Here is a 12,549-nt window from a genome sequence, read left to right on the forward strand (position 1 = left end):
CACAGAGATCGCTTATCAGAGATCCTACATATCAGATATTTATTTGCCTTACAACTCATAGTAGTAGCAAAATTACAGTGTGAAGGAGCAACTCAAATAATCTTATGGTTGGAGGTCACCACAATATGAGGGACTGCATTAAAGACTTGCAACAGAAGGGAAGTTGAGGACCACTGACAAATGTACACTGGGAAGTTCCTCCTGCTCCTCCCCTTCCTCCTCCTCCCCTTCCTCCCCTTCCTCCTCCTCCCCCTCCTCCTCCCCCTCCTCCTCCCCCTCCTCCTTCTCTCCCTCCTCCTCCCAGTTCTCTTCCCCCTCCTCTTCCCCTTCCTCCTCCTCCTCCCCCTCCTCTTCCCCTTCCTCCTCCTCCCCCTCAGCATCTCCCACCACAGTGGTACACTGGATTGGCCAGTGCTGACTCAGTTGACTATGAAAAGGATAGAAGCTGCACTAGAGGCAGATGGAGTGAATGGATGAGGACAAGGAAATTCTCCATAGGGGACCAGAGAAAAAGTTTTATCAACTGCAGGGCAGAGCAAAGCTGTTCACGAGGCTGAGTGGACTCCAGCTGAAGCCCAGGGACAGAGGTCCTTTCCTGTGACAGTCTTCCTGGACGTGGATGTAGCAAGAGATGAGATGATAAGTTGGTATGTCTGACACATCTCAGTCTTGGGCTGCTACCTTTATAGTACCAGATGAGGGGAGTATGTTTGGTAAGCTCACAAGCTTGCTTTGCCTGGTATCTTATGCTGCCCATGTACCCATGTGCTCCTGATCTACTTTAGTAAGTTTGTAGGTGACAGTTTTTACTTTCAGGAATGTTATTCATCAGTCTGAGCCCCGGGATTCCATGCACAAACTAGATACACCCTGTTTCATCATGTGCACTTAAAGTGGAGTCAAATGTGGCTTTTAAAAAATGGGGTCACTCAAGCTGGATCTTATCTGAAAGCCTCATCCCTGAGAACTAGCTTTCATACTACCAGAATATGCCCTGCAGGCATTCAAAGGAGGGAAGCAATCAATAACCCTATTCAACTATGCTGCCCATGGACCACAACAATGACCAGAACAGCATTAAAACCCTCAGAGTAACAATAGCGGCACACGTACCTTGATGGCAACCAACAGCTCTCTAAGTCTGCTTAAGGCCAGAGGATCTCATACCTGGTACTGGAAACCTCATCAACTACCCAGGGCTAGTGAAGTCGTGTATCTTGGAGAAAACCTACAGCCACCACTCTACTAAGCCAGAGTAATCCCTAATTACATTCTAACTATTTCTCCTGTGCCAGAGGTAAGTGTAGCTCTCAGCCCTCGGCAAGGTAACTCCTCTTTGCAACAGACAGAGACCATTACAAAAAAAACCCACAACCAATCAAACTGTGGAGTTTGCGGAATCTGGTCCCAACTGATGCGTTTACAACACAGCTTCTACAGCTAATGGCTCAGGGGGCGTTGCAAAAGAGGGCAGAAAGATTGTAAAAGCCAGAGGTACAGGGAGTTTGCTGTGAGACTGTGTCTCCCAGGAATGTCAGAAGCTACACCCACAATATCTCACCATCACTGCTGCCTAAACATAAGCTGAGCAAGGACAATGACAATAGACATGCCAAAGTGGACAGAGGAAAGCCCATGAGACCTCAACCCTAGATAAAGAACGACAGACAACTAAGGAATGTTGAGAGCAGGAGAAATAGTCTTCATCCAAGATGAGATGTCAACCCTGAAATTGTATATGTACAAATGACATTATACAGACTAAAAAAGTTGTATTTATCTATGTAGAAATGTATGTGTATATACGCATATATTTAACAAAGAAAAAGAGGCCATTCCTGTGCTTTGGGATCAGAGAACAGAAAGTCTTGGTGGTTCTGAAAAAGGGAGAATTGAATAGGCAGGAAACAGCTGGCCAAAGAGACTAACTGTTGGGGAGCAATTATCTACAGGAAACTAACTGTTGAGGAGAGATTGATGAACAGAAGAGAAAAGAAATATTGAGGCGCAGCCATAAATTGTGGTGCAAACTGAAAGGTCATCTAGCCCAGGAGAATTTTATTTTTCTTCTGTTGTTTCTGTTGGGCCAACCCCAGTACTCTCTTTAAAGTGAAGTTCAACTTTTCATTACAGATTACATCATGATTTTTTTTTCATGTTTTACAGTCAATAGAGCATTTAAAAATCAACAGAGCAAGAAAATAATCTAACAAAGAAATACAAACAGTTCTGTATAACCTACAATAAGGTATATAGCAAAAATCGATCACTTTCCAAACAATGGTCAGTATGACCTGATTATTATTTCTTAAACAATACTTGGGAAATTTTAATCATAAATTTCCCTGAGCTAAAGCTATTGTGTTTATATGATTGTCATAGCAACATAGCTTAAAACTAAATGTCCTTAATACAGAAAAAAATTTGACTTACTTCCAGTCCCAAACCAACAGGTGTGCTATCCAAGCCTAGGCTAACTGCCAAGGGGTCCTCTATTGTAAAATATCTATAGAACATGACATTCCAAGGCCACCTTCTATTACTTTCAAAGCAGATTCTAAAGAAACAAGTTTTATTTTTCTACAGCTAACAATATCTAACCAGCTACTATTATATCAAAGTCCTATCTTTCTCTTCCAGCAGTTTCTGCCTGACTTATCACAATAGTTGGAGCCAAGACTCTTTCATTGACTCAGACTTTTGGACAGATGGTTTCCTTAAACATTCTCTGTGGGAAATTTTTTCTAGTGTATTTTTCATTAAGGCTCAACTCAAAGTGAGAAATAGAGAGAAAGGCAGTTTTAGGAGAAAAAGTAAATTCCAAAGTAGTTTTTAGGCAAAATTACACCTGGACCATACATAATATTTAAAGGCAGTGGAGTGGTGATCAGCCAGAGATCTTTGGAACTTTGTCAAGCAAAGCCTCATGTCTGTGTCAGGCCATGAATTTGAAAGAAAGCAAGGGACAATGGTGCAGGAGAGGGATTGACAGGAGGAAAGGGGCGGGGAGAGTGACGTAATTATAATCTCACAATGTAGACAAATTTAATAAAAAAACAAATAAAATGGGGCCACTAGGGCAATGGTCAGCCTGGCAGGCACTGTTTACATAGTACAGGGTAACAGCCGAGTCCCCCCCCCCCACCGTACAATGGGCTTAGTAACTAACAATGGACTCTTCTCTGTGTGTGTGAAGGAGCTGCTGAAGTCTATAAGGAGCTGGGCAAAGCTTTGGCCTCGTTGCTCTGGCATCACTTAGCCCTGCCCCCCATGCTGGAATCTCAGCTCCTTTTATGGACATTTCTAGAATGACTCCACTTTTGAGACAAACTGAGCGCTAATCCTGGGGTAGCGATGCCCGTGTAACATCTCTTTCCCACTGTTGCCTGTTGGAGATTACTCCCTCCATCCTGATCGGTCTCACGGTTCTTTAGCCAGCCTCCTGTCACTGAGCCTGGTGAATGGCCTCTCTCCTCGGCTGTCACATTCAAGGCTATAAGGACAATCCACGCTTCCTTACACGTGTGAAACACCTGTTTCATGAGTTCTTAGAAGTGGAATTGGGAAGAGAAAAGGCACTTGGAGGCTTTCTATTGTTCTCATCCCCACCCTGAAGCAAATAGGCTGGGATCCACCCCAACACACAGAACCTCAAACCTCAGGGGCTAATAGGAATGGGGCTTCCTTCCTCCCACATGAGGTTTTGTTTTTTTTTTTTTTACTCCTCTGTCCACAGAGATGAGCACTCCTCCACAGTGTCCTTAGCCTCGCCTTAAACCAGACTGATGAAGCAACCATGAAGGGCACCTTGCTGGGCACCAAGACAGAGAGAATGTGAACACACCATAGATTCACATTTTCTTCTCCAATCCATGTCACCTGCATGAACACGTGCGTGAATTCGTAAACACACACACACACACACACACACACACACACACACACTGCAGCAGGTAGTTCTTTCTAAAGCATTCCCTCCTCAAAGGAAGCATGAGTTTGTTTGTTTATTTTTTTTAATCAGCAGAACCTATATATTCCTACAGATAAGCGCCTTGGGGACAGGTATATTTCTGAGCACGCCTAGTTCAAGAAGGAAATATGGGGGACTTGGTATAGTGATACACACATATCGTTCCAGCCCTGGAGAGGCAGAGATGAGAGGGTGGTAAATTCAAGGCTAGATTTGAGGTGTTTTCACATTAAGCATGTTAGCGTCCCTTAGTGGCAAGTGTAGAGCTGGAGAGATGGCTCAGCTGACTAGAAATGAAATCTTAGTAACAAATCTCCTTCTGTTTTGTATCTAGTTCAGCCTCTCCATTTTCTTAAATTAGCAGCTCTAATCTGGAATAAGCTGTGACACTGTATATAGATACGATCTGGTGACTTTATTTCTTAGGAACTTATCTCAAGCAAGAAGTAGACAAGGGGCAAATGGTACTAACGATGTAAATTATCATAGTGGAGGTCTGAGGGCCACTGAAGTGCATGGGAGTCCCAGCATGGATCCAGGGGTGCCCTTGCCATCCATTGCTTAACAGATCCAGGGGTGTCCTTGCCATCTGTCGCCTAGGGTGGCGAGTAGGTAGTTCCTAGTCATGAAAGGCAATCCTCGACCCCTAACCTGACTCACGTAAGGACTGCCAGGACAGGACACCAGCATGGTCTGAGTTCCAGTGAAGGTGGCACATGGTGATGGTGAGAGGTGTGTGACGGACCAAGAGATCCTTGTCTCCAAGAAGAGCAAAGAGAAGTAACAGGCTAGAACCCCACAATTTCCTCCAATGGGATCTTCCAGGGTGACTTTCCAATAACCTAAGGACCTCCTCCCAAGAACCCACCTTCCAAGATTCTATCTGTCCCAACAGCACCACCCTAAGAACCAAGCCGTCACTCACAGTGGACCCTGGTGTGACATGCAGCCAATCAAATGATGTACCAAGCAATCACAGAAGTGCATGACGCTTGCCTCTGAGTGTATAGAATAAAGTCAGACCCCAAATTGGCTAGAAGGTTCTTGCTGCCTGTGTCTTGCTTAGGTCTGTCATGTTTGCGGTAGTGAGGTAAACCTGACACTGCTCACTTCGCCTTTCTCCAGAGCATTTCCTTTCCAGGTCCCATGCAACACTCTGGGCTGAGACTTCACCTTAATAGGTGAAGAATCTGAAGGCCGCCATGGCATCACACAGCCTTGAGTCAAGGTGAGCCTGACTCCTTTTCCAGCTGCTTCCTAAGATGCAGAGAGGACATGGCCAGGAGCATGCAGGCTGAGTGTAGCATGGACCAACTGTCGAGGCCAGGACACTTCCTCCAGCTGGTGGGCATAGGGGAGCCCGTGGGTGAGAGAAGGTGCAGTTTTCTCCCCAACTGAACCATCTCCCAAGCTCAACAAAGGTTGCATCGGGACAAGGCAGGGACAAATAGAAATGGCTGCCTGCAAGCCAGTCAGGTAATGTGTCTGTCTTCCCCAGAAACTAAATTTGGTGTGAGCAGGAGCCTTGTCTAAGCTGATGGGTGTCCCAGCACCTGAGCCTGACACGTCTGTCCCTTTAATCACTGACTTAATTGCTGAGCACACATTGCATCTGAATGCTCTTCTGGGTGCTGGGTTGAAGCAATGAGCAAGGGCTTCCGAGTAACATCTGCTCTACACACACACACACATGCACGCACGCACGCACGCACGCACTATGCAGCCCCTACACAGGAGAATGGAACACACCCTGAGCAAGGAAGTCAGGTGCTTAGGGTGCGCGAGATGATGACAAGACTGGAGTGTATGAGGGGAGTGGGAGGACTTGAAAGGGCAGTGAGGAGAGCACCCTAGAGGAAGGGGCTGCAGGGAATGCGCCCTGGGTGCAGCTGTGCTTCCAGATGAGGTGAGCCCAAGATGGGAGAGATTCCACAGGAAGCCAGTGTGGGGTGTGGGGTGCTAGGAGCTGCTGCACCCTCTGGGGGGGTCGCAGGTGGAGACAAGAAAACAGCTGTGAGTGGAGAATAATTTATCTGACCCATTATTAAAGGATTGCGGCTACTTAGAAGACAGGTGGTAGTAGCAGGGCCATGGATGGGACAGAGAGAAGGCAGTCGGAGCCTGTGAGCCGCCCTGCAGTGCTGGCCACCAGGGAGGAGAGAGTGGCTATGAACATGTTTGCACCCTGCATGTTCTTGAAAGCCAACAAGCTCCACATAGGAGAAGAGAACAAGGAAGCAAAAGTGTGTGTGTGTGAGGGGGCGCTATGGGAGCAGTGCTTGGGGGTGGCTACATAGCTAGAAGCATGGTGGTGTTGCTTACAGAGCTGGGGAGAGGAGCTCACTGAGAAAACTGGGGACCTCTGTTTACACCTTTTGACCTCTTGAGCCATTCACTCACCAGATGCCACCAACAGACAGGAAGGTGCTGGGCTGAAAGTATTAGTGCCACTCAGAGATGGCGACCCAGAGCTCACCGAGGGAGCCTACCAGGAGGGGAAGTGGCCCAAGGGCAAAGCCAGTAGTGGACCAAGGACCATTGTAGTAGAAATGCCACCAGAACTGTGGCCAGAAGATGGCGTCTGGCAACCACATAGGTGGCACCACAGGACCGTCACAGGGCCTCAGGGGAGAGCTTCTTCCTGCAGGAGTGGCAAGGCTGCTACAAAGAGGAATGCTGGGGTTCTACTGCACTCAGCTAAATCTCATCCAGATTTCAAAATAGCCATGAAGATGATTCTGGATGTTCTCACCACACAGATGTGACACGTGCTTGAAGCCATCAACATACTAATTACTCAAATCTGAGCATTGCGCAAATGCATCTAAGCATCACACTGTACACACACACACACACACACACACACACACACACACACACACACATCGTTGTGTGGAAATTAAATTTTAAAAATTAAAAATTAAAAAATAATAAATTTTAAATGAACCCCCAAATAGACAGTAGGTGAAGGGTGTATGGGGCCAAGAAAGCTTTTTTTTTTTTTTTTTTTACCCCTCACTGGATGGGAGAGGTGGAACATATGGAGTGGCTGAGATAACTCAGTATCAAAAGGATGTTCTCAGAGCCACTGTTGAGGGCACCTTTTCAACACTGATAGAAGAAGCAGAAGGCCACACGTGGTCCTATGTTGAGGGTGTGGGGGTGGGTGGGTGGAGGTCCTGTATGTATTGTACCTATTTCCTCGCTAACTGGGAAGCAAGGCATTCGCTGCTGGGAAGGATTGGGATGGAATCTTGGAAGCCTCAGAAAGGAGGAGCAGGATCAGCACAGGACAAGACATGTTGTCTGGGGTCACACAGTTTCTTTCTGAGATCCTCCGACCCCATCTCTGTAGTGATATGAGTCATAGTCTGAGCCTCTGAGTTCCTTACGGACTGTGCTGGGATTCACAAGCTTAGACCATCACTTTGGGCATTGTTGCTGTTGCTGTTTTGAAGCAGTCTCCCATTCTGTAGCCCAGGCATGCCTTGAACTCACAGCAATCCTCCTGCCTCAGTTTCTCAGCTTCTAGGCTTCTAGCCACAAGCTAAAATAATGTAAGGGTTTTTTTTTTTTTTTACATTAAAATAAATAGCAGAAAGCTGGGCGTGGTGGCGCATGCCTTTAATCCCAGCACTTGGAAGGCAGAGGCAGGTGGATCGCTGTGAGTTCAAGGCCAGCCTGGTCTACAAAGCGAGTCCAGGACAGCCAAGGCTAACACAGAGAGACCCTGTCTTGAAAAACCAAAAATAAATAAATAAATAAATAAATAGCAGAACCTAGTGACATACACCTACTATTCAAACACTTGGGAGGCAGAGGCAAGAGAGTGAAGACGAGTTCTAGGCCAAGGAACTGAGGGTGTGGGCAGGGGAGGCTCCAGCACTGCTCTGCTGTGATGAACTGCGTGGAGGTAAGGTGTGGAAGGAGGTGAGAGGCAGTGAGCAGAGGCTGTCTGTGATGAATGCTGGCTAGGAGAGCTGCTGAGAAGAGGGTACATGTGGTCAGACTGAAGCAGGGGTGAGAGTTAAAACGGAAGTGCTGGGAAAGACACAGGTACCATAGGACAAGGTCAAAAGTACAAAGGAGGGAGTGGGGGCGGGGCACTGTGTGAGTGGCAGCCAGGCCTCTGAAATAGAAGAGACGGTGAGTCAGTTGAAAAGAGGTCTTCGTGCAGCAGGGGTAGCATGGGGTGGTTCTGGTGAGCTGTTGTGGGTTTGTGGAGGGCAGAGGACAGTGAGAAGAGAGGTGGCCCTAAGGAGCAGTTTCTATGTCTCTGGGAAACACTGGGGAAGAGAAGCTAGGAAGTGGGTTTTTCAGGAGACAAGGCAGTATAGAGCAAGGGGAGATGTGTGGGGAGAGGTCATTGAGGACAAGTGGTTGCTGGTAATGATCCAGGATGTCCAGGACAGATGAAGCTGTGAGGAGGGAGGAAGAGAAAGGCCAAGCTTGCCCCACCTCTCCTAGGATGCTCCAGAGGTCCAGGAGCAGTGACCACAATGGACCAGCCGAGGGCACCCAGTACAATGCGTGAGAAATCTCAGCGGAGCCCAATGCTTGTACAAACGCCTGTTCTGGAGGAGAGCTAGACCCAGCTCTCTCTCCAGACTCCATGGTACTGAGCCCAGCACGAGGAAGGGGCCTTGCAGGGGAGGAGCAGACAGGCCTTGGCCACAGGCGAGGCAGACCCAAGTTTCCATCCCAGCTATCCCAGCTCTACTGTTGACTGCACAGTGTTGCCATGGCACCCACTTGCCTCCTGGAAGCCTATTCCCTCATCAATAAAATGGTGACAAACTCCCATCGTCACCAAGGGGAGGAGAAGCCAGATGAGACAGCAGCTGGGGAAGTGGTTCAGGTTTCACACTGACTGACAGAATTCACATCCATCAGTCAAGCACAGAAAAGGACAGACAGTGTGCGTGTCAGATGGTAGCCTCACCCCACAAACACCCAGCCCTGTCCTCATACTGGGAATTCAACCCCAAGGGCATGAACCTGCATTGGCACCAGATGAGGAAAGGTCTAGGATGAAGGGGAAAATCCCCAGCATCCAGGGCCCCCGGGGCAAGTGACGGTGGTGGGAGAGGAAGGCAGGTGTGAAAGAGAAAAGATTTCGAGCCCTCCAGGCCAAGGTGTGTAATGATGCAGGGAGGCTAGGCAGCTGAACACCCTTCCCCTCCCTTTTCCCCACCTTCACCCCGACCCCACCACTACCCCAGCACCATCCCTCCCTCCCCTCCCCTTCACCCAACCCTCACCCGGACCCCGTCGCTGTCCCAGCACCATCCAAGCATCAGCCAGCCTGCTCTCCGTTGTAGGAAAAGAGAAACCGAGGCTGAGGAGGACTTCTATTGGAGCAAGCCCCCCACTCAGGCTGTAGGACAGAGGGGGAAAGGCCCTGATGTGTGGTGGGGGCAAGAAGCAAGGTCTCAGCCGCAGGGCTTGGACCGGGCCTCAAGAGGCAGAAAGGAGGAGGAAGGACCCAGCTGTTCAAGCTGGACTGCATCACTCTAAGTGGCAAGCTGCGCGGTGGGTGTGTGCTGCGTTGTCACCACCAGATTCAGCCCTGGGATTCTGCTGCCTCCTGTCCCTATGGGCCTGTGTCCCTCACATCCTACAGTGACTCTGGTCATCCATGCCTGTCTGGAGCCCAGCTTCTCCAGGACACCTATCCCAGATGGGCCATACTCCAGACTGGTATCCAGGACAGTAGCCATACAGAGCTCTGGCTTGGCCGTGGCTGCCCCCTGTGTGTCATTGACATCTCCAGCTTCCTATGCTCTTCCCCAGGGTCGCTTTCACAGGGCAACCTGGTTTGTTGTGAGAAGAGCCAACACAGCAGCTCCCTGCGTGCTTGTTGACATCAAACACATAGCTGCCACCACCTGTCAGCCCCACCTTGCAGGCCCCACAGCACCTGGCACGTTGGGCAGCAAAGATGCCAGGGGCCCAGTCTCAGGGAAAAGGCTTCGTGTCCTTGAGGGGTTGGGTGATCATTGCAGGCCCTCAGGGCCTCCCTGTCTCCCTGGAACTGTCTGCCACTGACCTCCCAGGGTTGGGACCACACTACTCTGAGGGCACCCTCAGCCTTAGGGTCACATGCCACATCCAGTGGGCACTTGAATCTGTTCTTCAAGGTGCCAGGAGGTGACTGGATGTGAGGTCCTTCCTGGGAACCTGATATTTTGTTTAGTTAAAAAAAAAATAGAATTAATATTATCTCCTAAATATAAACCCTTTTCTCACACATTTTCTGTTTTTAAAAAAAGTTAGAGGATGTAAACGGGAAGGAAAATCCCACTTAAGTGGAACCCCTTTAAGCTTCTCTATTCACTTCTGCACGCATGGATGTTTATGGGCTCAGACTGTGCACCTGCTGGGATTGCATTTGGCTGCAAGCATAGTGGATTAAAGAAAAAGATAGACTTTTCTCTTTTAGGTGGAGTGCTTAAGGTTGCTAACTAGCCCACTGGCTCAGCAGTGTCACAGCCTGTCTGTGGTTCTCTTGGAATTTTCCTCATGGTTGAAATATCACTGCAGGAGCTCCACCCATTGTATCCATGTTTGAGACCAGCAGAGGCGGTCAGCTCTACACTTCTACTGGGAAGCCAAAGTGTTTTTCAGATCTGACTGCAGCAGGTTGGTTGTTCTTTGGGGCTCGTTTGTTAAAATTTGATCTTGTGGGCATTCCTAGCAGCAAACAGAATTGTCATAAGTGCCTTTGAACCAGTCAGAGTTAATCAACTGCAAATAGAATTGTCATAAGTGCCCTTGAGCCGGTCATAATTAATCAACCATGAGTGGACATGTGACTGCCCCCAAGCAAAACCAAAGAAAGAGAGAAATAACAGTCTCCTGCTGCATGCGTGCTGTTTGATAGCCTGTCCTCTTTTAATTATATACTACCAAATTGTCCCGCATCAAGGAACACACTCAGTCACTCATTTAGCAATGATTTATTGAGAACACAGTGCATTCTGGGACTCTAGCTAGGCATTGTGGGTGTAATAGCAAACATCATGAAGTCCTTTTGTCATGGGGCATAGAGCTCAGTAAAGCAAACAAAAACTACAGGAGAAGTGCATAGAAAGTGTGTAGCTTTGGTTTTACTGTGTAGTACAGAAAAACAGGTCTGGGCTTGATTCAACAACTATGGTCACAACACTGAGTGCAGGATCACTATGTTGAGTGGAGGATCACAACACCGAATAAAAGATCATTGTGTTTTAAGTGGGGGAAGTCACTATGTTGAATAGAGGGTCACTATGTTGAGTGGAGGGTCACTGTGTTGAGTGGAGGGCCACTGTGTTGAGTGGAGGGTCACTGTGTTGAGTGGAGGGTCACTGTGTTGAGTGGAGGGTCACCATGTTGAGTGGAGGGTCACCATGTTGAGTGTAGGGTCACCATGTTGAGTGGAGGGTCACCAGGTTGAGTGGAGGATCATTGTGTTGAGTAGAGGCTCATCTTACTGAAAGGAGCATCATTATGTTGAATTCAGGACATGTCTGCTGAGTGGAAGGTCACCAATTTAAATAGAATGGTGGGTCACTGTGTGGAGTAGATCAACACTGTGTTGAGTTGAGAGTCACTGTGTTGCGTGGACAGTCATCACATTAAATGGACAGTCACCAAATTGAGTGGAGGGTGATAACATTGAGTACCCCAGCTTATTGCTGTGATTTAGATCTTATCATGTTTCAGCTTTATCAGTCACAGTACCTTCTGGAAGTCCACCCTAACACATTGCCTGAGTACCCTAGAATAAAGTTCTGTTCTAAAGTATAGTTCCCAGAAGTGATATTCCTGGATTGGTGGTGGGAGGACTGCTGAGGCTGAAGCTGACATTGACCTCCTCCTCTCAGAACACCCCCCCCTTCCTCTCCAAGACAGAGCCTCCCCAGCCCCCTCCCCCACCCCACCCCACCCCCACTACCCCCACTCCCACCTCATCTTCACCACCACTTTCTGTCTCACTGTTATCCTTACAAAACATTACAGTTACAAGGGCAGCATGATGTCTGCTTGTTTCTGTTTGCATTCTGCTCATGTTCCTGGAGCTGATGGCCTCTCGGCTCCTTTTTTTTTTTTTTTTTTTTTAGGGGTTGGTCGGGTTTTTTTTTTTCTTTAAAATTTATTTATTATGTATACAGCATTTGTCTGCGCACCAGAATAAAGCACTAGATCTTGTTATAGATGGTTGTGAGCCACCATGTGGTTGCTGGGAATTGAACTCATGACCTTTGGCAGAGCAGGAGGTGCCCTTAACCTCTGAGCCATCTCTCCAGCCCCGGCCTCTCGGCTCTTTATGAGAGTTCAGCTCCTGCACGCGCACGCGCACCTCTCTTACACATCTTTCCATGTCCTTGTCAAACTAGCCTTCTGACTTCCCTTGGAATTCCCAAACCTCCCAAATCCAGTCCTGCCTCCCATGCTCCCATCCCCTCCTGCCTGTCCCTAGCCAGGGTTCCCATCTTCCTCAGGGCCCATCTGGGGTGTGAAGGGCGACTCTTCCATAACCTTTGTACAAGCAGGACTCCATCAAGATCCCACCCGGGAACATCATCTACGGAACAGAT

Source organism: Acomys russatus, chromosome 29, assembly GCF_903995435.1.
Source record: "Acomys russatus chromosome 29, mAcoRus1.1, whole genome shotgun sequence".
Lineage (NCBI taxonomy): Eukaryota > Metazoa > Chordata > Mammalia > Rodentia > Muridae > Acomys > Acomys russatus.